The sequence below is a fragment of the Ictidomys tridecemlineatus genome, chromosome 3, assembly GCF_052094955.1.
Source record: "Ictidomys tridecemlineatus isolate mIctTri1 chromosome 3, mIctTri1.hap1, whole genome shotgun sequence".
Classification (NCBI taxonomy): domain Eukaryota; kingdom Metazoa; phylum Chordata; class Mammalia; order Rodentia; family Sciuridae; genus Ictidomys; species Ictidomys tridecemlineatus.
The window spans coordinates 114,524,835-114,549,277 of NC_135479.1; the positions used below are offsets into that span (position 1 = coordinate 114,524,835).

Here is a 24,443-nt window from a genome sequence, read left to right on the forward strand (position 1 = left end):
TCATATTTTCCTTAGGTCAATTTTTTAAGAGCAGGTTCAAAGAGGAAATAAGACACTAGTTGCTTTTGATCAGTCAAAACAGTTTTGATCATTAAAACATTATTGAAATCATAACCTGAATTTCTTCTTAAACTAAGCAACAACAGACAAATACTCCAAGGTGCCAGCAAATGAAAAGAGTCTATGTGAATGGTAGGAAGTCATATATTTCGTGGCATAAGCAATAGGAACTTTCTGTTAAGGTCACCAGACAACTCAAAGTCAGTTTATAAAGTAACCAATTGTCATCCTGGATAATGTTCTAGATGCAATCAGTTTGTGATCAAAACAAACATCTAAAATACCATGAGCTATGCTACAAAAAAACCAAAAGCAATTATAATCATCGTGGACCTAGCAGGAAGCTCCAGGGAGACTAAGAACTAAATGATAAAGGGGCCACAATCACCTCTTAAATCTTGGTGACTGCTTCCAGATGAGCTATTTGGCATAGGGAGGAAATGGAACTAAGCAATTCTGCCCAGCTGTTAGACTCCAGCTAGAAGTTATCAATAGCTGGGGCTCATTTATAAGGGAATGGGTTTATTGAAACATGGCAATTTTGTTACCACTTTTAACCAGATTACATCTTTGAATCTTGTGAAGACTCACCCAACATGTGCCCAAGCATGTAAACATTGTAGGTTATGGAGAAGAGAAGCAGTTACTGTAGACTGCCCTAGAATAATTAGAGGAGAAAGTGTCTTCTAAGGCTGAGACAAATGGGGTCTTTCTCTGAAACACACTCTGAATTCTAAAGTTTTTCAATAATCTGTTAGACAAAAAACATTCTAGAATTACTGCTATTTTCAAAATATCCACAGTTGATGTCATCTGTTTCTTTTAAAAACATCCCCAAAATCATAAGAGCCCAATGAAACTCTGAGGATTTCCATCAATTGTTCTGATCAGGAACTATTCTAGGTACAAAGGTTTAATAACAAAAAAAAGACAGAAATAATCCATGGCCTGGAGGAGTTTCTATTCCAACAGAGAAGACACTCAATACCAAATTACACATGGATGTTTAATCAGAATTATGTTAAGAGAACAGCTGACAGCTATTGAACTGGTGTTCTCTGGTTTAATCTCAAGAAGGCTAGATTCCTGGGAGAGAGGGAGATGGGAGTACTAAGCTGTCAGCTAACTAAAAGCATTCCCAGAAAAGTTCTTTTCAGAATAAAGTTAGAAGCATTTTTTTCCCTAAGATTCTGGACCTCATGTCCAGTTCTGGCAACTGGATTCATTGCTGTGTCCGGTCACAAAGTTGAAAATCCTGGTAGCCAATGGCAATTCGTTCTCATAAATCTAACACTCTGGGCATATAAATATTTATGGACTATACATTTCACTTCTCCTTTTTTTCTTTTTGTTGTTGTTCTTTTTCTCCCTCCCAGTTTCACATTTTATAGATATTGTCCTAGTAACTCCAGGAATGACTTCATCTTGAACTTGAAGAGTGAGAAATTCTTGACTTTTTTTTTCCTCTTCCCTTCCTACAACTAACAAAAAACAAATAAATAAAAATGAACACTTCTCTTAGTGTGATACAAGGCACTTTTTTTAAAATAAAGTCTTGTTTTTAAAACAACTGCTATGATCTATTCAGAGCCATAAAACTGTAGAATCATAATATGTGAGACTTCAAATAAATCATAGAATGAATCTCATCCAGCCCTTCATTTCACAGATGAAGATACCAATGATGTGCTATGGATTTGGGAGGGCCAAATTCATTTGACTTTTGAAACATTGAAGATGGTGTATATCAAAGACAGGTGAACTCTGACATAAACCCACTGAAAGGATACCAAATCTTGGGCTGGGATTGTGGCTCAGCGGTAGAGCACTCACCTACCACATGTAAGGCCCTAGGTTTGATCCTCAGCACCACATTAAAATAAATAAATAAATAAATAAATAAATAAAGGTATTGTGCTCAACCACAACTAAAAAATAAATATTTTTTAAAAAAGAAAAGGACACCATCTAAATTCACCAGATTTTGTGCAAACTCATAGCTATGAAGAGTCACGCAAATTAACTGTTAAGTAGTCACACAAATTAACTGGTAAATAATCACTCTGCAAAGTCAGGAATACAAGGTAGTCCTACGTGTGAAATAGTGTGGTTGTGACTCTGTCCTCTGTACTGAGTCAAATGCCCAACTTAGTGTCTGATTCTTGTCAGGCTCCATTTTTAGGAAGAACCTAAAGAAAATCAGAAAATCGGAGGTATAGGTAGGTGCAGCATGGCTTCTTGCCTCCCCATCCCCAAACCACTCATTTAATCAAAGAAACACCTCAATGGTAGTTGGACTTTAAAAATGCAAAAGCTCAGAAAGACTCCTTTCCCGTTTTTTTTCCTGCCACTCACTAAAATGGACATTCATGATTATGAACGGCTCAGCACCCACCTCCCTCTTCTGAGGACAGTTCCTTTTCTTAGATCCCCTGCCCTTGCCCATTCCCTAAGTAAATTAGAGTTGGGTTTTGTCTTTTGCAAACACAGTTGTCCTGACCAATATACTCATTTCCCAGCTCTATTCCCTTCCCAACCTCCTCCTCCTGGGCCTTCCAGGACAGTGGAAAGGGCACCAGGGGATCTGAACTCTGGCCCTAGTCACACCACTTCCTAGAGCCAAAACCTCTCTAAGCCTCCATTTACTCAGAAAAGGGAATGTGGCTATATCTTTCCTAACATTAATATGATTCTTACTCTAAAGAGTTTTCACATCATTAAGCCAGATCCTTAATATGAAAGCATCCTGGTAAGCATACAATGTTTTCAAATATAAAATACTATTGTTGGTTTAAAAATTTGCAATCATATCATTTCTCATTTTTTTTTTACCCTTCTTCCTGGTTGTCAAATAGAGATGCAGATCACTATCTAAAGGGCTCTGTTTTCCAATTGTCTCTAGCCGTTTTTATAGAAACTTAAAATCTTACTCCAAAAAAGAAAGAAAGAAAAAGTAAAAGACTTGCTATGTAGAAAAGTGGAAAGAGTATGTGACGATATCTAGCAAACAAGTTTCAAATCTCAGCTTTACCACCATCCTCAACCCAATTGTGTGACTCTGGCCAAGTCAGTTAATCACTCTGAACTTCAGTTTACTAATATTAGCAGAGATAAAATTTTGCAAAGATCAAATCCCCCAACTTTGTGGACTGCAGTGAAATTAAAGCATATATACACAGGGCTTGGCATATAGATGAAGTTATAAATGGGAGGGGCAACACTGATCACTATTAGTACTGGTAAGAATCACAGAGGCAATGAGGTCAAGTCTGAAAAGACAGGTAGGGCTAGAGTGGCCAGAGGCCACTACAGCAGGAAAACTTAAGGAAAGGCCCAGAGTCCTGGGGCCAGAGAGTCAAAAATAGCTACATTATCTCTTTGTTCATAACTTATTAAACTCTCCCTGCTCCCTAATGGCTTTTGAAACACTGCACATGGAAATTCTCAAGCTCGGGGTGTGTGTCTTGATTATTTTTGTATTTCAGTCTCTTCGGTAGTGATCAGTAAATGTTCACCGTGATTTGAATATAATCATCTTTGTCTTAGAGGAAGGTCAGCCTCCACTTTCTGGTGTCCATTTCCAAGGATGAGAAAAGCAGACAGAGCCCATAGCATACACTTTTTCATTGGCAGGGCAATCTGTAAATTCCATTTTGTGTGGTTAAGTGGCTCTTCCAAAATGTATCCATACATCTGCAGATACCCTCAGTATGGCAGTTACTGCCTAGGATATGTGGCTCAGACCGGTGCGGCTTCCGTAGGACATCAGAGCAGAGCAGTCATGCACATTCTCAGGTCCATTCTCAGGCCTGAAGAGAAACTCTGTGAGTGAGACCCAAGAATTTATGTTTAAGAGAAATTATAGGGATTTGGGTGCACACTACAATTTGAGAAAAAAATGAAAATGTGGTATATATATTCAATGGACTATTATTTAGCCTTAAAGAAGAATGAAATTATGATATTTTCTGGTAAATGGATGGAGGTGGAGAATATCATACTAAGTGAATTAAGGCAATCCCAAAAAACCAAATGCTGAATGTTTTCTCTGATATGCGGATGGATGCTAATTCACAATAAGGGTGGCGGGGTAGAGAAGAATAGAGTTACCTTAGATTAGGTAGAGAGAAGTAAAGGGAGGGGAAGGGAGGACATGTGGGGATAGGAAAGATAGTAGAATGAAACAGACATGATTACTTTATGTATATAATGACTGCATGACCAATATGATTCTAAAACATGTACACTCAGAAAAATGAGAAATTATATCCCGTCTATGTACAGTATATCACGTCTATGTACAGTATATCAAAATGCATAAATACATTCTACTGTCAGGTATAACTAAAATTTAAAAAATAGAAATTAAAAAAATGATTCATATAGCATCTTGACATATTTGCTTAAAAAACAAAGCAAAAACATGCAAGGAAAGTTTTAGCATTTCTTTGTGGAGGGGCAAATAAAAGCTATTAATAGCAGCCTCATTCAATCATGTAGCTTCATTTTCATGCTTCCTGTAGCAAACTATTTCAAAAATATTGCTAAATATGTACTGTATAAAAATGGGTGAGATCACATCACAGTCTCTGACCTTAAGAAACTCCAATTTATTTCTTAAGGGCCAAAGAACCAACTGCAGGTAGGGACATGATTTTCCACATCAGTCAGAACCTTCTAGGTATGTGGAATTCATATGAATTTTAAGTCTGTGTTGGTCTCATTGTGGATATTTTGATAGACTGAGCACCCATTTGCCATGATTTACAAGGAACAAACCTGCAGCTCCAAAGCACAGTAGGTTTAACCTCTTAAGAGCCAATGTGAGATAAGTGGCCCCCTAAAACTACCCCAGGTCCTTCTAGGATCTGCTCAGCCACAACTAGATAGTCTCAGCCCCTGCATTAATCTAGGGATCTTGGTTCTGGACACTTGCAGAAGACTACATGTGATCATATAGATATGAATGCAAGAAAAAAATATGGTAATATTATAAAGGATAGATGAGTTTGGTATAAACCAATATAGCAGAAGAAACAAAAAAGAAATCCCAGATAACATAATCAATCTTCTTCTGATGTGTAGGACATGTACCTGGCCAGATTTTGTACGTAGTGCTGTAAAATAATAAATGTCATTAATAATTGGTGTGCACTAATTACCCCATACTTTTACATACCTGTAAAGATCTTAGTACTTAGTACCAGGTATAGCACCTAATGACTTGAAAGCTGAAAACCCTGATTATCAATGTTCATAAGATTATTCCAACATAACAAATATCAGGGACATGAATGACAACATAGGTAACTATTAATCACTTTAAAAAATATTAAAGTTAAGTTCAGCTTAACTAAGCTCTTTTGTCTCTTTTTAATAGAAATTTTAAAAAACAAAATTTGATGATGACTATACTAAGTAGACAGGTTTCCAAAAGCGATTTGCCCTCCCAGACAACACAGGCAAAACACCAGCAGTGGCCAAGACACCTGAATGCCGAAGGTCAAAAACAATGAAGGGTCTTGGGAAGTGCTTCTGTCCTCTGTTCTGGGGCCTCTAAGGGGGACCTTGTCTTTTCAGGCACTCTCTCCAGATTTCACCACCTGGTTCTACTGGAGAGGCGAGAGATCATCCTCACTAAGGATCAGTGTCTATCAACGTCACTACAGAGCAAAGTCACCATCAAAACCCACCAGAGCAGTTTCATTTTCGCCCCTCAGAAAGAACTTCTCCCGGAGAGAAGGGAGAACCAGATTTAATTTGCCCTTTAGTAGCTCAAATACAGGATTCTGTGCTATAAATGCATAATGAAAGACCAAATGTTTGCAGTCACCACCTTGGGCTAGGTCCGTGGGTATTAACCAGAAGCATGAAGGATCGATCCCTGCATAACCAGCCTTAAGCTTCTTTAGATTGTTATTGATATACTGTAAGAAAAATACATATATGTGTTTTTATATATATGTATAGTTGTGCATATATATAGTGTGTGTATGTATGTGTGTATATACACACACATATATATATGTGTATACACACACACACTCACACACATAATTTTAGCCAGAACCTTAGAAGATTACCAGATTAGCAAGGCCCATAATTAAATTTCATTCTCAGATAAACAAGCAATTTTTTTACAGCTATGTCTCAGATACGGCATGAGACATACTTCTCCATATATTATATATAATATATATCCATATATCTTATTTTATTCATTATAGATATCTATATATTTTAAGTATAAATACTACATTTTATATATTATATATTTATATTTTATATATTATATATTTATATTATATATATGTGTGTGTGTGTGTGTGTGTGTGTGTGTGTGTGTGTGTGTGTGTATATATATATATATATATATATATATATATCTGTTTTTCTGAAATTCAGTTAACTGGGCATTCTGTATTTTATCTGGCTACCTTATCCCTAATGATATCAATGAGGAATTTCTCTCATGGAGCTAAATATGAGACCAGAAGGAAGAGAACATGGGAATGCAGAAACTGAACTTTTTAATGTGGTTAGCACGGTGCTAAATTTGCACTGTGCTTACTTTGCAACTTCTCCATGAGCTAGGACCAAAGTCCTTAATCCCCACTTTACAAGTGTAGGCTCTGTGTTAAAGAGTTGCACAGGGTTACAGAGCAAAGAAAAAGAACTGGGATTCAAATCAAGATCCTCTGGCATTTTGTAGGGGGCTCTGTCAATCACTAAACTAAACAAATGTGAGCGAAGGAAGAATTTAAGAGATTGGCTAGAAAGCCTTGGTTTAGCAAGCAAAACACCTGGTGTGACCATGGGACACTCTTCTGTTTTCATGCCTAAATAAGCAATCATCTGTCTGTGTTCTTCACAGGCTGAGAGTGGCCATTAAGAAATGAAAACGAGTTTAGATTTCACTAGCATGTTTGGATTTGACATTTCACATTTCAAGAAACCAAGGTCAGCTCAAGCTTTTAGCCCTGGCACCCAGATACTGCCATGATTTAAGCAAACAACTCTGGTAAATTTAGGGGCAAGCAATAGAATAATTGTTCGCTGCCTCCCATAATTTAATTTGAGTTATCTTTATTTCTAAATCTATTAAGGAGAGTTCTGTTTCACTCTGAAAAACATTAGAAAATTCTGTAATGAGGTAGAATTTATCCTTGCAAGAATAAAACACTTTCCAAACATTAGCTGTCTCAAAGCATGTGGCTTATTTTCTAACTCAAAGCAAAGCTATAAACTGAAAAATTCTTATGTTAGACAATTATAGACAACTGAATCAAATACTTTTTGGTTCTTTTTAAAGACATATTGTGAGATTAACCTACCACTGCTAAGACATTCCAAATTCAAATCTTTGTCTGCTCTTTTACAAAATCAAATGTTCAGCTATACTTATCACATCAAAAGAAAATATTTGAGTTTCTAATATCACAGAAACAAACTAATGACTCTCGTCTGCTTATTCATTTTTAGAAGCTGCATAAGGGGTAGCAATTGCCTGTAACAACTATCACTGAAGAATATTGTTGTCAGAAACTCGGAACCACCCCAGAGCTGCACCAAGAGAGTCCAGAGATTATTATTGGGTAATGACATTGGAAATAAAAAAAAGTATATAGTATTACAGTATTGAGCTATTAGAGTAAGGAATCAATTCAAGGAGACAAGCAAAATTTATATACTTTATTGATTTTAAATTTTACATGCTCTGCTATATGAGTAAATCTTTTGTAGTAATTCTAATGCTTTGAAACATTGTAAATAACAAGGACTGTGGGGAGTTCAGAACAGCCGTTTTTTCATAGGGAAAGTATATAGCCTTTAATGCATATTAGAAGAAATTGATGTAATAAAATACCTTAAAGCTAACTTAAGTCAGGGCTGGTGTTTTTGTTTTGTTTTGTTTTGTCTCCAAAAATCGAGCATGTATCAGGTAGTGAAGTAATTCCAGGTAGCATTGTACTTAAGGAAAAGCATAATTAAATTGATCCTATTGTATTACATAAATCCAACATATCCTGTGTAAACTCAGAAACAGGTGTCTCTTTGTAAAGAATAGCTGGCTGCTAACCAATAGCAGCACAGTTTTCTCACAGAAAAACAAATACACTACAGGAAAACTCTAAAACAATGGTTCACTCAGGATTCCACACTCGAGAAGTAGATTGTATGTTCCATATACCTGGATCCAAAAACTTCCACCTTGGGCAGTGAATGAGACTATTTCTAGACAGGCATTTGAGTAAGCCAGTCAGGTTCCCAGAGCCTGCCATCTTATTAAAAATAATTGCAGGCTTGGTCATTTGTAATTTTCAATCATATCTGTAATATAAAAAATGACAGACATGAAGGGTTTGGGGGGAGTTTTGTATTTTTATTGCAGTAAACCCGACTGACACTTAAGAAAACGTTTTGACACATTCAAGTGTGAGTAACAAATCTGTCCACTGATTCATAAGCCACATGTTTACTTAAAGAGGCCTGGTCCAATAAATGAGGATCAAAATCCCAAGTGCTTAAGTCCATAAAATTCCCTAAAGTGAAATAGCACCAACAGAATACATTCTGACCTTCTTAAGATGAGTCAAGATTTTCAAATAAGTATATTACCTGCTTTTACCATTATTGTCATTTTTGTACAATCTATTCCACTATTTTGCATCTGAAAATTACTTATTTGAATTGTGAGAAGCCACAAACCTCCCTTTCCAATATTTAAACTTGCATAAGTATAAAGCAAACGGAGCACTCAGATAACTAAACCCTATTATTTACAATTTTTGTGCAAATATTTTTGTACTATTTTTGCAATTTTGACACACGTTCATTTACCCAGCATGTACCTGTGAACTTGTAAGGAAGCATTGTTTGATTTTTTTTCTTTGTTGTACTACTTCTCACACGCATACAAAGTTATATAAAATCATAGTTCTACACATTCACAAAGACCTAAACAAAATGATAGTGAACCTAAAACACCACATTTGGATGAAAGAAAATAATTACCATATTTATTAAAAAGGGCAAGAGCTCCATATTTTGGGGAGGGTTCTAATGTGAGCTATTGAGAATGGAAATCAAAATCACTGTAAGCATTAACACTTAAAACTTAAGCAAGGAATCAATCATTAGTGTCCTCAAACAAGAAATCTTCTCAAAACTGGAGATTTCTAAGAACCTGCCAGTCTGGCTGCCTGGCCACCAGCATAGGCAACCTTTGTGTGTTGGAGAGAAGGAGGGGGCCGGGGAGAGAAGGAAAAGAAAGAAATCCAGCTAGAGGACCTCAAAAAGTTAATTTGGAAACTTGGTTAGTGACTTTGGACTTCATTAAATTCCATGCATCACTCTAGCAGCACGATCTCAGCAGTTTGAAAGGTATTTGTCATCAGCAAAAGAAAAACATTATTTTTAAAGGAGTAAAGAGATGGATGCATCACTGTGGACTACTTAAGCCGCACACAGCTTCAGCCTTTAGTATTAATCCCAACGTGATGGCTTTTGCATACGGCGCATAATTAAACATTTTCTTTTCAGGGCTTTATAGAATCCCCATATGTTTTTAATGGCATCATCTGAATGTTTTTCTTAATAATTCTGGCAGCCTGCTCCTGAATCTTCAAGTTTGTTTTTTGTTCCTAATATCTTTTCTACAGAGGCTGCATTGTGCCAGAGGTTGAATAAAGCTCTAAGAAGCCTGACAGAGAAAACGCACACACAGAATCACACACGCTCGCTCACTTTGTGCTGTCTCCTCTCTCTTCATTTGCAATCTGTATTGCTGTTGGCACTGAGAAAAGACACATGAGAATGAAAAGACAAGGAGCGGCCTCAGGGCCTGGAGTCACAACTTTACCACTGCGGCAGGAGCCCCTCTCTTCTTTAGGACTGCTAATTCATGATACATGTCTGCCTGTCTGTCTGTCTGTGAGGGTTTGGGGCATGCTTAGGTGTGTGTGTACGTGGCGGTGACATGGGACAATTTTGCCATGACTGCAACAAATGGTGTGCCTGACGCTCTGGGGTTGGACACACCAGGATGTGCTGACTCGATACCCACTGCCTAATGGAAGCAGACTTTGTTCTTTGGAGCAGTGATCTATTCCTGAACCAAACCCCTTCAGACATGACCCATAAAACAGAAATAATAAAATGTGCACCATTTGGCTTAGTCAGGCACATTTTGAGCTGTAAATCAAAATCGCTTCTACTTCAGGTGATATAAATGTAAACCCAGTGATCAAACATCCATCCAAGAGAAGACATTGGATACAAGAACAACCTGAGTCTCTCATATGCAGGCCTACCCAGCACTAGCGACCAAAGTCACCAGCACACAGAACAACTAAGAGCCTCTTCTTGAAGAATCAGTAAATCAAAGAGAAGAATGTGCTCCATTGTTGTTCAAATGTAGCCTTGAATTTGCTTTATCCCAACATAAATTTCAATTCTGGAAATTGACAAAGACAATAAATAACTCACATTTGAATCATAAGTCTCCTTTAAATTGAGTGTTTGAACTCAGATCCAAGTTTCAAAATATAGCATTTAAAAAAAAGAAAGAAAAAGTGTTCTCACACTCTTTCCATATTTGTCATCTTGAAATCTGATGATGTGAATGAACAAAATGGAAACAGTAACTGAAACAGCTTCCTTATGCTATTTTCCTCATTGAACTTCGTTTATTTACAGATGGCCAAGTGGCTATGAAGGCATTTGAAACTTTCCTATTATTAAGAAGTGAGCTTTATCAAAAATTTCAAAGAACCGGTTTGTATTTCAGAATTCCACAGATGATGTGCCTTAAATAGAAACAACCACCCTAGAAAGTCTTAAAACATATGCAGGCAAATAAGGGCAGAAACAAATCATCCAGGAACGGGAATGCTATGGTTTCCAATGGTACCACTAACAACATTTGTTGTTGAAATGTGATTGAAACAACAAATAATTTCAATAGCCTCTTTTGCAATGGTTCCCACTAAACAAAACTACATTTTTTTAAAAACCCCAAACCTTACTTTTTTTTCCTTCCAACTGAATTCCTGAAGGATAATTTATAATGTGACAAATATAATAGAGATAGAGAGAGAAAAGGTTTTGGAAATGAAGTGATTGAGTAAAAATTAAAAGTGGGGTTAAAAAAAATCAGTTGGGGCTGGGGGCTATAGTTCAGTGGTAGAGCACCTGCCTCGCACGTGTGAGGCACTGGGTTCAATCCTCAGCACCACATAAAAATAAATAAATAAAGATATTGTGTCCATCTACAACTAAAATATTAAAAAAAAAAAAAATCAGTTGACATTTCACCCAATCCAGACGTCATTTCAGTTGCTGAGTTTCCCAGCCCCCGTTAAAGGAGAACCAAAGCCGCAAGTTCTAATAAGTTCACAGTCCAGTAGGGACACTCACATAAGGACTCCTATAGGGCCCCCACATGGCTGTGCAGCCTTGGCTAAAACTCAGAAAACCTTTCTTAAAAGGCTCTGAGGCATGAACACCAACAGGACAATACTTTCATCTTCTTTCTAAAAATTGGTTAAGGAACCTTCCCCTCTTCCCGAGAAAATTGCACTCATGAAAATAGATTGGTGGCATTTCCACCTTTGAAACCACCCTCTCCTCCAACTCACCGACAACTGACAACCCTTTGCACAGGCAGGTCTTAGGGCTTTTACCAACCACAAGCCCAATACAAGGAAGCTCAAGTAATGGCCAATATGACTCTTCCTCCAGAATTTGAAAATTGGTCGTAAAGGTGAGCCCCACCTGTAAACCTAAGAACAATTTCTAGATCCAAGTGACAAAGAATTTGAAAAGTCATAAGCCAGTTGTAAGCTAGCTGGGCCTAGTTTTCAGAACTTTCCTTTGGTTTCAGTAAATAAGTGCTAGCCTTATCACTTAAAAGGGATCTCTCACACTGAAGCAAGAGGGTGGTAGATCCCTGCCTTCACACTTTCCCCTCACCCAAGATAAGCCTGGGCCTGTCTTATTTTCACCTTCCCACCTGCCACCAAGTGGTGGGTACCACTTAATGTCAAGCACTGTACTAGACACTGGAGGAAGAATGAGTAGGGCACAGTCCTGGCTCTGAATGAACTCAAGGTAGAGAGGAGGGCACATATATATATTAATTGCCATACAAGGTGACAAGGGTTAAAACAGGCAGTAACAGATTGGTAGAGAAAACAAAAGTGAGTGTTGGGGTGGAGAAAATTTCACAGGAGAGGTGACATCTAAGATAGCACATAAAGGTGTTCATACAATAGAAAAGTCAGAAATGAAAGGAGGGCTTCCTAAGAAGGGAGTGTAGCATGTTCAAAGACAGGCCAGGGGCTCTCAATTTTCACATTCATAGAAACCACCTGGTGAGGTATTTCTTGAAATACCAACTCCCAGGTTCTGGGATAAGGGATGCTCAACCTGTAGGGTCATTCTAAAGATTACACACAGCAATATTTTACTAGTAAAAATGTTATTAAGAATTTTGCTATGGTTTAAGTATGAGGTGTCATCCAAAAGCTCATATGTGAGCAATTTCAGAGGTAAAATCATTAGATTATGAGGTATGACCTAATCAGTGGATTAATCCACTAATATGGATTAACTAGGTAGTAACCATAAGCAGGTAGGATATGGCTGGAGGAGGTAGGTTTAGTGGGCATGACTTTGGGGTATATATTTTTGTCCCTGGTGAATGAAGGTCTCTCTAATTCCTTATTGCCTTGTATAGAACTGCTTTTCTTCTCCACCCCCTTCCACCATGAAGTTCTGCCTCGGGTTCTCTAGGCCCAGAGAAATGGAGGTGAGAAGTCTATGGACTGAGACCTCTGAAACCATGACGTTCACCTACCCAAATAAACTTTTCCTCCTCTATGTTGTTCTTATCAGATCTTTGGGTCACAGGAGTGAAAAACCTGACTAAAACATATTCATTGAAATTTCTAGTAAATAACAGCAACAACGAAAAGATTTCAAATGCAGAAAGTCATTGTTTACCTGCACGAAAAAGATGTTGTTTCCCCCATGACAGCCTCCACATTGCACATTGCAGATTGCCACATCTAAATGTCACCTGGCAGTAAGCACTTCAGATCCCCCAGCCTCCCATATTATACTGGGGGTCCCATTTCAGATCATCAGCCTCTTCCTGGAGTTGGATGCTCCCTGTCTGACAGGGTTTGCCTGCCCACCATCACCACCAGCAAACCTGACAGCTTTTCACATCCTCTGGCTCTCTTGTTCACACGTAATCTCAAATTTATCCCAGTGTCACCCTCATTGTTTACGAAGGTTGAGGCTGAGCCTGAATGCAATCTGCCAAAGATACACTTAACCGACTGTCCCACGAAGCCCCTGATCTTGGTGGCATAAACAAACTAGAGAAAGAGCACTTCTGATCCTGGGATTCAATCCTTGGCCCCTCATTATATTAACAATAGTAAGGCTCTCGATTTAAAGGACATTCTGGAGGTCTAAGTCACATGGCTCTACTTTGTCTCAATGGCCCTCATGAGAAAGGCACAGCATCCCCTCATGTCACACACAGGATAGATTGAGATTCAGAGAAATCAGATGGCTTAGTAACATGACCACTTACCTACAGAAACTCGAACCTAGCCCTCTGAGTCTGATTTTTAATCTTAAAATGAGATGATTACCCCTAACCTCAAGTGTGACTGCCATACAAAAAACATCACAGACCTAGCTTAAGAATCGCATAGAAGTCCTAAATAATTGCTAGTCCACCACCTTTAGACCAGTGTTATCAAACTTTATTGTACCAGGGAGTTTTTTAAAATACAGCTTGTTGAGTTACCCAATCCTCAAGAGTTTCTAATTCATTAAGTCTGGGTGGAACCTGAGACTCTGCATTCCTAATAGGTTCCTGAGGCAAAACTACTGCTGATGCTTCTGGTCCAGGGATCACACTTGGAGAACCACCACCCTTGAGCCAAAGGTGTGTTATGTAGAATTTGAGAGAGATGTCACTGGCTAAAACTCTTTATCCTAGAGTAGCTGGGATAGCTACCAAGTGTCAACTCAAACTCATAAGCAAAGCCAGCTCAGAAAATAGACAAAAAAAAAACCATAATCCTGACTGCATGTACTCCTTGTCATGGACATCAGGGTCTGAAGCCTCTGGGTAAGCAAGCACTTTGTCTAAAACACCTTGTAATCAAGACTTTCAGAAACTCCTATACAAGGATCTCCCTCTCTAGTCCTGGAAAACTGGCTGCCTTACACATATTCCCTGAAAGTCCCTGGGAGCTGCTAGACCATTGCTTCATTGAGATTCAGAATCAGATTGAGGCAGTTCAACCAAATGCCTGGTCACCCTCAGTCTGATTTCTGCATTGCTGATCCCTGAGTTCCCCTCTGTCTCCTTCTCCCCCACCTCTACCCTACAAGCACACACAGACTTACTAACTCTGAGAGTCTTTGGGGAGTGCAATTAGGGCAGTCATTTAAAAAATGCACAACAATTGCTCATTTTTATGCATGAACATTTTCTTAAAGGGAATGGTGGATTTTTGCTTCTTGAAGGGAACAACAACAACCCCCCCAAAAATACATTAACACTATTTTATGAAGGTGGGAGAGACAGTATATTCTCTTTTGTTTCCAGATATGAAGAATACATAAAAATGTGATGAACAGACCCTGGCATATATATTGTTCTGTTCTTAGGAAGAAATTCATAATATATCTCTATTCTGCTGCAGCCAGATTCCACTGAGTCATCAATTTCCACCGTATTATCCAATGTTCGGCTCGGTTGGCATATTAAACAGTCACCAGATTTTGAACTTTGCATTTCCTTGCATTTGGCCCTTCCCTGATCAGGCTCTGTTTCTCTGTGATTATAGGTATATATCAGACCCCAGAATCAACTTTCTTTGTTTTATCAAGACCTGGTGTGCAGTGATTCTGATCTATCATTTTTACAACAGTCTCTTCCCCGCGGGCTCCAGGTCGTGATGGTGGCATTGCTACGATTTATGGTGGGGATTGTTGACGGAAAATGTATGCTCTTTTTGATTTTCCTTCTTTCCAACACCTGGTTCTTATTTCCCCAACTCTAGCTTCTGCCATTTTAAGCATTATTTACCATTTGCTGAAATGCATGGGTCTATTTGGAGGGAGATGTGTAAGGTACAGGATGTATTTTTACAGTTGGCTGTGATTTTTCCTCTTATCAACCCAATACTGATTTTTTTTTTTTTTTTACATTTTCTTTTGCTGTTAGGGGCCTGGAGTTCATATTCATTTCTCACTTGTTTTGCCTTATCTGCCACGACATATTAGTTCTCTCAGAAAGAAAAAGAAAATTCAGTCTGGGTTAAGTTCCTCGCAGAGGTCTGTGGATTCTGTCTGTGATTCACACTGTAGGTGGTCACCTCTCTTTCCAACCTCGATAGGTTATTTATTACTTAGTGAAGGCTCCTCTCCCTCAAAGTCCCAGAGCAAGGCTAATTTTTCTTTAGAGTCTAAGAGCATTTCAGAACAACTTGGCAAAAGATAGAGCTCATGGAGCCTGATAGGAATCCACTTGCCAACACCGAAGAAAACTTTGAGAGGTTGGGGATGAAACAAGCAAGATGCTCACACCTGAGAAACCTGCTTGGTTTTGAAGACTGCCCTGTAGGTCTCTCTTCCGACATAAATCCACAAACCAGTGGAAGCTATTTTTCCACCAGAAATACCCAGAGTGCTTCCTCCCTTTCATGCCTCTCCTATTGTCCCCAACAGAGGCTGGGCATTATGCATGTCTTGTCAATATTGATTTGTATTTCCACTTTTAACCAAGATGATGCAGGGAGCAGGGGTGTTGTTATGGTTAATCTATACACTTTATCAAGATGTCAGGTAATTTGGGGTATAATTTAAAAGAGATAAATACCTAACATCCCTTCCACTTACCCCTCCACTCATTGCTGAAAACAGAAGTAACTTCTCTGATGGTAATTTTTAAAAGAAAAATTTGTGAAATAGGTTGATCACATATGCTGTGGTAAGAGATAGCAAATATCACCCCTGGATAAAGTGCCCAGACATACCAGTTTTTCAAGGAGATCCTTTTACTCTCAAATGTGTGTCATTTCCAATGAAAGTTATATAACCCTCTCATCCTATATCCATTCTCTCCTTCTTCCTTTAGTAACAAAAGAGCCAGCTGCTGCTCTCATCATCCCCATTTTGCAGATGAATAAACTGAGGATCAGTGTGAGTAGATACTCTACACAACTGGCAGAGCTGGGATGTGAGTCTCAACAATTTGACTCCAGAATTTATGCTAGGAACCTACTGCCTCTAATTATGATCGATGACTGGCCAATCAGGTGTGACAGGAAGTGAAGGTGGGCAACCTCCCCATCAGGTCCGATAAAGGAATCTCATTGTCCCTCTGTTCCTCGCTATTGCTTTCCTCATTCCCTTGAGCAAGAATAAGAATTTAGTGCAGAAGAACACACAGCCAGAGTCAACACTTTAGGTGTTGGAGAGGCCACAGGAAAAGAGATCTGGATCCCAGGCTAGCCTGCCTTTCCCTCCCCAGAATGATGTGTATTAGCCACCATCAGCCTGTTTTGCTAAATAGGTCTGATTTTTTGTTTTTGGTATGCCTTTAATAAGTACATACCTTAATCTGTATGATACCTGTCACACTTGGAGTGGGTCCCTAGCATAGATTCTAGAGTCGGACTGTTGAGGCTCACATCCTACCCTGTCAAGTCCTACTCCATGCAGAACTTTAAAAAGCCTTTGGAGCCAGACACATGGGAAGGTATATGTGAGTAATTTATCCAAGAATCAAATCAATCATCTTAGCAAGAAACAAACACTTCCTCCAACTGGGCCCCAAGATTCCTATCTATTCTGATAACTGCTTACCTGCTATTATCAGGCAGGTGTTGCCCTGATTCTATATTTAATTCTAGATACATAGATGATCTGCATGAGAGGGAGGCAGAGAAGAGAATGCAGCTAGAGACACCCAGCCTCTGCTCTACTCTCAAGCATCTTTGTGTCATTGTGACCTCTACTCCATCCTAAGGCTATTCCAGAGCAAAGGATTCACAAAAAGGCCTTCCTCTACCTCTGGATGAAAGCATACCCTGTGCCCTGGCTGTGGTATCTCTTTCCCTCTTCCCTATTTTATTTTCTCTAAAACCATTAATCACCATTGCACAAACAATAATCTCTATTTATCTATCTCATCTGATAAAATGTCATTGGCAGAGGAACTATGTCAGCTTTGGTCACTGCTTATTCCTAGCTCCCAACAGAGCCAACAGTTCTGTAGGTGCTCAATAAATCCTGATGGAATAAATGAATGGAGAATGAACAGACTTTGCACAGAATAGCTATGTGATTTTTGAGTTATTTAACCTTCCTGGGTCCCATGATGATGGTATCTAAAAGGATTTAGGTACTATCTAAATTCTACAATTTCTTAAGAAAACCCAGACTGTGAAGGTAGTAAAACCAGAACCTTCTCTAGTGAAACCCAGATCAGGAGCTACTAGAATTGGTCTTGCCTTTGATAAGGAAAGACAAAATAGTGTTTATTTTAGGATTAATACTATATCTGGCATAAGAGTTTTTGGTTTGGGAGTTGTTTTGCTAAATAGGTCTGATTTTTTGTTTTTGGAATGCCTTTAATAAGTACATCAGTGGCTCACTCACTTTTAACCTAAGGAGGTAGCCAACTTATTTCCTTTTCTTTGACTTTACTTCATCAGACCCTGAAGAGTACAAGCAGACCTTGAAGCTGAATCTTTCACTCTGGAACAAATCAAAATCTGACATTTAGTGAGGGAGAGAGACTTCTTTCCAAAAATGTGATTTAATTCCTTGGATAGTGTGTGTGTGTGTGTGTGTGTGTCTCTCTCTCTCTCTCTCTCTCTCTCTTTCACTCTTACACACACACACACACACACACACACACACACACACACACACACACACCCCACACACACAAACAACTTTCTTTTTTTTAATATTTTTAGTTGTAGTTGGACACAATACCTTTATTTTATTTATTTATTTTTATAGGGCGCTGAGGATTGAACCCAGGGCCTCGCACATGCTAGGTGAGCTCTCTACCGCTGAGCCACAACCCCAGCACCAAGGACAACTTTCAAAGGGAAAAATCCACACCCAAGTTCTGTGGTATTGAATTGACCACTTTCAACTGCTATTTCAGAGATGGTCACCTAGCCCATCCTCACATTTCATGGCCTCAACTCTTTCTAATTTTAACATTGACCTAACTAGAAATGACCTAGAGGATGGTGACTAAGCACCACAATATACAGAAACTACCAAATGTCTTATATCCAATTTCTAACATGATTTTTTTTTAATCTCACAATATGAAAATGAGCTGATATTGTTGTTCTTATCCCCATTTTATTGATGGGGAACTGAAGCTTTGAGAAGTTCCCGCTAGCTCTCAAGGTTTCACAACTAATAAGGAGCAAAGTTAGGACTCTAATCCAGATCTTTGTGACTCCAGTGCCTACACCTTTTCCCCTGGATCTTCCAAACTTTGGCCACATATAATTCCTAATGAGAGGAGAGTTCCCACAAATATTTCTGAAGGCCTGAATACTAATAATATAAAACAAATTTTCAAACTTTACCTAATAAGAATTATCTCTCCATGGGACATCCTCTGGGGTAACTGAGAGATTCCAGGATTCATCAGCAAATATCTGAAGTTAGCATTTTAGACTGTGGCATGCTGAATGGCCCTGTCTCTCACACACATATTCGTGTTAGAAAAGTCTTACTAGTGAGCCCCTATTTTTATTGCAAAATCCATTGGGTGAATAATTTGCAATGGGTCAAAAGCAAACATTTTTACCTTACTTACACTGACTCTCTTTGTAGCCTCTGAACATGCAATAAGGCCTGAACTGAAGAAATCAAGGAGACAAGTAGATGCAACCCGAGGCTCCCTAATCTCCTAAGTAGTTTGTGTTGACCAAAGTGTTTGCTAAGAACCTGTCAATACATTATTATTGACAGTCCAAAGTTTGTCTATTCCAGGTCTGGACAATTTTGACACTTAGCCATGTTTTGGTATAGAGTGTTGGAAAAGCCAAAAAGTAGGTCTCTTAGCTATATTGATGTAGTAATTCAATGGAACATTGAAAAAAATCTTACCCAAGGAATTAATAAATTTAAAGTTGATTGAAATTCATTCCATACCTGTAATCCCAGTAGCTCGGGAAGCTTAGGCGGAAGGATCACAAGTTCAAAGCCAGCCTCAGCAAAAGTAAGGCACTAAGCAACTCAGTGAGACCCTGTTTCTAAATAAAACACAAAATAGGGCTGGGGATATGGCTCAGTGGTTGAATGCCTCTGCATTCAATCTCTGGTACCAAAAAAATAAAATAAAATAAAAACAGAAAAAAAAGAAATTCATTCTAAACATTAAAAACAAAATAAAAAATAAATTGGGTACAGAGAGGTCTAAGCTTGATTGATAAACTAATAAGCCTGGGATTGAAAGACACAGTCGTTCATAGACTTATTTCTACCAGTTTCATAATTCTAGAACTATTGTTTCAAATTCTGTATATGTACGATTACGTATAGCCTACCAAAGGTTCTCAACTATGGCTGCCACTTTGCATTATCTAAGGACCATCTTAAGACTAATGGTAACTAGCACTCTGCCCTTAGAAATTCTGACTTAAATGGTCTGAGGTAGGGTCTAGGCACAGTGTAACACCCCAGATGATTTGGTGGGCTGGGAAGACCACTCTAAACAATTCTCTACTAGGATTCAGAAACTCTTCTGTCCCTGTCACCTAGTTTCTCAAGTTGAATAAAACTTTGGATAAAAATCTTATGCCAGATTTGTTTCTGCCTTATTCTAACTGTGTATTCTATCTTTACCTAAATTATTCACTTACTCTTCCACTGAGGCTTTAAGTGTGCTTTATGTATGACAACCCAAAATTCTCTCAACACTGTGATAACATTAGTTTATTGCTCATCACTTCAAACATCACACCAGCCTTTTTTGTTCAAAATATCAAGTTAGAAAGACAGAATCCACTTCTGTTTGGATAACTAGATTAAGGCAAATAAATAATATGTTTTCCATCCTAAATTTGCAAAACAGACAGGTTGTAATATTTAGTATCTTTGAAATCCTAAAAAAATAAACTATAGTATAACACAAGCAGGATTAGAATGAATTTGTTATCACTGAATGCTCAGCCTTTAGCAAATCACACCCCTCCCTTAATCTATAGTTACTCAGCTACAGAGCAATGAATTTCTTCCAACCAGAATTGGAAGGATTCTCTCCCAATATTGAAAATTTCTACATCTAAATTCAGGGCTGAGGCTGTTATTTAAGGGTAAATCATTTGCCTAGAATGTTTAAGACCTTGGATTCAATCCTCAGCATCACCGAAAAAAAAAAAAAAAATCTCTTTCCATTCCACCAAAAGAGCATTGTTCTATTTTTGGCCAAAGTAAGAGAAAAAAAAGTTCCTACATTTCACAACCAAAAATCAGCTTTGGATACTATGAAACAGGAAAATATGTTCTGTAAATGTACTTAGCAACAGAAGAAACTCAAACCTAGAGAATAGGACATTTATTTCAGAATTTGCATTTTCACTAAGGAAAATACAGTATAGGTTTACAAACTGCATAAATGAAGTACGAATGAATCACTTTATTTATTCTCCTATATACATGTGAAGCTTGTTCAGAAAAAAAGTATATATAGTATAGCTCTCTCTTCTTTAAGAATATTAACAGGTGAATTTTAACAATCTTGCTTGATCCAAGACCTCTGAGGTCCAGATCAACTGCCTCCCAGACATCTCCCCCAAAACAAATTCAGCATATCCCTACCATGCTGGCCATTCCCAACATTCATTGATGTTTACAAATGTCCCCACCATCTATTCATCTATGCTAGCCAAAGCACCAACTCTACACCCTCTTCTCCCTTACTCCATAATCAAATATTCACCAAGATTGTGTACATAGTATGTTGTGAATTCTTCCACATCTCTCAATTTCTATTATCCACAAGTCAAAGAGCCTTCATTCTCTAAGAGCCCACAACCTATCTGCCCAGATCCATTTTCTGCATAGCAACCAAAGTGATCTTCCAAAAACATGTATCAGATCCTAGCACTTCCCTATACAGAACCCATCAACAACCCCTTAATTTGGAGTCTCAAGTACTTAGTAGAACCTTCGAGATGCTGCATAACTGGACTCCTTACCCTGCTACAGTCAAACAAGCAATCACAAATATACAAGTCTAGTTATGTAAGTGCTATCAAGAAAAATTGGAGCCAGGAGCGTGTGATGAAGAGAATTCTGAAAATGCCTTGCTATTTTCCTCTGATGAGCATTTCTTGCTTCTGTGCCCGAACTCTTCTCTGCATCTCCCATCCTTTCTCTCAGATATATTTGCACTCCCTCCAAAGACCCAACACTTGAATTTAACTTCTGTGAAGTCTCAGGCAGAGTTCACTCCCTTCTCAAACGACTTCTCACTCTGTAGTCAAACGACTCTCAACACACCTTTTCCATGCATCCATCTTCTTGCATGTCTGTCTTCATCACTAAACTGGGAACCCTTCAAGGGCAGATAACATCTTCCTCCAGGGCACATTCTCAATAAAGTTTTATTGATCGATTTGAATTGAAAAACAAATGAACAAAGCCATTTTATGACATCTTTTAAAGAAGTGGTCCACAAACTGCCACGCACATTAGAATGAGTTGGGAATCTTGTTGAGATGCTGGTTCTGATCTGTGGGCCTGTGACAGGGCCTGAAACCCTGCATTTCTAACAAGCTCCCAGGGGATATCAATGCAGCCAGTCCAAGGACCACCCTTTAGGGAGCAAGGCTTTAGAAGGTATGTAAGTTGAGAACTATTCTTGTAGAAATTAAGCAAACAAATCCCAAACAAAAAGTAGTCTGGTTCATAGTTCTATCAAATATGCATGACATCTTGACAGCAACCAGCTTCCTGAAGTGCTAGAGAGAAACAAGCATTGTTGTAACCTTTCCTCAGCTGGGCAGCCCAGCTGCGGGCTCCAGGTCCACTGGGAGGTCCCATCTGAAGCTGATTGCCAGGCTCCTGTGGGTTACAGAAGCCCAAGGCCTGCCTTCGTTTCCATTTGCAGATGGCCAAGTGTGCTCCTTCTCATCCCTAACACACACAAGCCTCCAAACCACCCTGCCAGGAGTTGGTGGCACAGGACAGTTGGGTTCCTTTTTTTTTTTCCACTCCCTGTTCTAGAGCAGTATCCTGGCCGCCATTCAGGGCATTGCTCTTGGGGCCATCCTGCCCCACTGAGAGAGGCCTTGGCACTGGCTTGCCCACTTCAGCCTGGCCAGCACACCTCTATTGGCCCAGCGTCCTCTGAGCTCTGACAGTAGCCTGCAAGAACTCAAGAGGCTGCCTGAAAAGCAATCCCAATTTTAGTTAAAAATTTTCTTACCCTCAGAATTCTGAGATGCTACTGGGGATTTACAAGTTGTTTTAAGGTTGTTTTAAAGACAAACCCATGGTGTTTACATAGATATATGGGCCTGTGTAAAGTACTGTGTGGTTCTTTATAAAAGGTGCAGTATAAATGTTCTTGTATTACTAGAAGGATTATATAAAAGATGTTAAAACATATTTCGACCAAGCGGTGGTATAGATGGCCACAGAATATAATGTATCCATTGTAAAGAAATCCCCACAAGAGACCTCTGAAATCTTACATTGATTGAGTTGTGCTGGACCTGAAACACGTTGAAACTTTTCCAAATGGTAAAATATTAAATATACTCTTTTTTAAAATATTTACCAGTTAAACACTACAGTACTGTAACTGGCTGACCTTTCACAGAAGTTTTTGTTCTACTTTTCCAAAAGCAGCCAAAAAGGGATTGTTTTCTTTTTAATGCTTTGTTTTGTCTTTTAGGAAAAAAAAAAAAAAGAACAGACTTATTTTGAGCAGAGAACTCCCCCCTCCGCCTATGCAATAACATCATAATGGCAGAATAATCACTGTAAACAATGCCCTGGGGATTTAGTTGGCTACAGCAGGGGACTCTAGGAGCCAATTTCAGTGCTTTTCTTAACTACATCATTGCATTTTTGTCTGCAAGTGGATAAGAAGAGTCTCCTTTTAGAGCAGGTTGATGGAAAGTGCTAATTGTTGACACATTAGCTAATTGTTATGATTAGCCCCTGACTTTTTTTTTATTCTAGAAGTCAAGATCTCAGCTGTGAAGTATGAAGATGCTTTATGACAACAATGCTATGAAAACATTCAAACAATAAGAGGCTAATCTCCAGAAGCATTCAATCCGGTGGCAACCAGACAGCCCTGCCTTTAAAGAACAGACAACCCTCAGGAAAAAAAAATATCCTAACTGCTGCGTCCGCCCAATATTTCTAGACATCAGTGTTCTGGGGTTATCATTAATGATCTGTTTGTACAAATCCACCATGTCTTTGGAAAACTGAAGCCACTCCAAACCAAATAAACCACGAGCATGCCATAAGGGCCCAGTGACAATGGAGGCCGCTTGGAATCTGTGATAATGTGAACCTGTGAAGAACCACACTTGCATTTGCCTCCATTTTCCAAAAGAAAACAGGAGGGTCTTTGAAATTAGGGTCATTTTTAAGTGTAGCTCTTGAGGGGAAAAAATAACTAATTATGAATATGAAAATGTGCATGTTCTTTAATTTAGAGAAAAGGGAAGGAGAGAAAATCAAGTAGAGAGAGAAAATAGCAAGAAAACAAATTGCAGGGTTCAATTCTTGGCTCTGGCCATTAAATGAGTCATTATTCTGTGCCTTGTCCCACTGACTTATAAATAAATGCAAGCAAACCCTCACTATTTGCAGTAAGAATAATCTGGCTTTATATTAAAAGAATATTATTTGACTAAATTTAAATTTAAAAATAATTTCAGATATGTATGAAAATTAAAGCATTCTGACTTTTTTCTATTCTTAAAATTTAACAGGAATATCACTATAGAAAGAAAATGTAAAAATATTTATTGATGAATGGGTTAAAACAAAATAAAATGATCTTATGTTGGAAAATATTCTAAGAGCTGCATCCATTCAATTTTTCACACATAAGTATTTTGAGGTTATCATTAATAGTTAGTAACCTTTTTTAAAACAAGGTTTCTATATCTTATATAGAGATTATAAACAAGAATTATTTTAAGAAGATATCTTGCTTGTATTTTATCCACCTGTTAAAATCAAAACAAATATTTTAGTACAATGGAATTATGCTTTAATTTTCATATCACAGCTTCTGCTTCTATCTTCTCTATCTTCTGTTTTCTCTTTTCAAAATTACT

The 24,443-nt window shown here is 38.3% G+C and overlaps 1 protein-coding gene across 10 annotated transcripts in view; it reads right to left on the reverse strand.

Moving 5' to 3' along the window:
• Positions 1-24,443, reverse strand: part of Mecom (MDS1 and EVI1 complex locus) — a 539,517-nt gene that overhangs the window by 401,696 nt on the left and 113,378 nt on the right. The gene's annotated exons all lie outside the window — the stretch shown is intronic.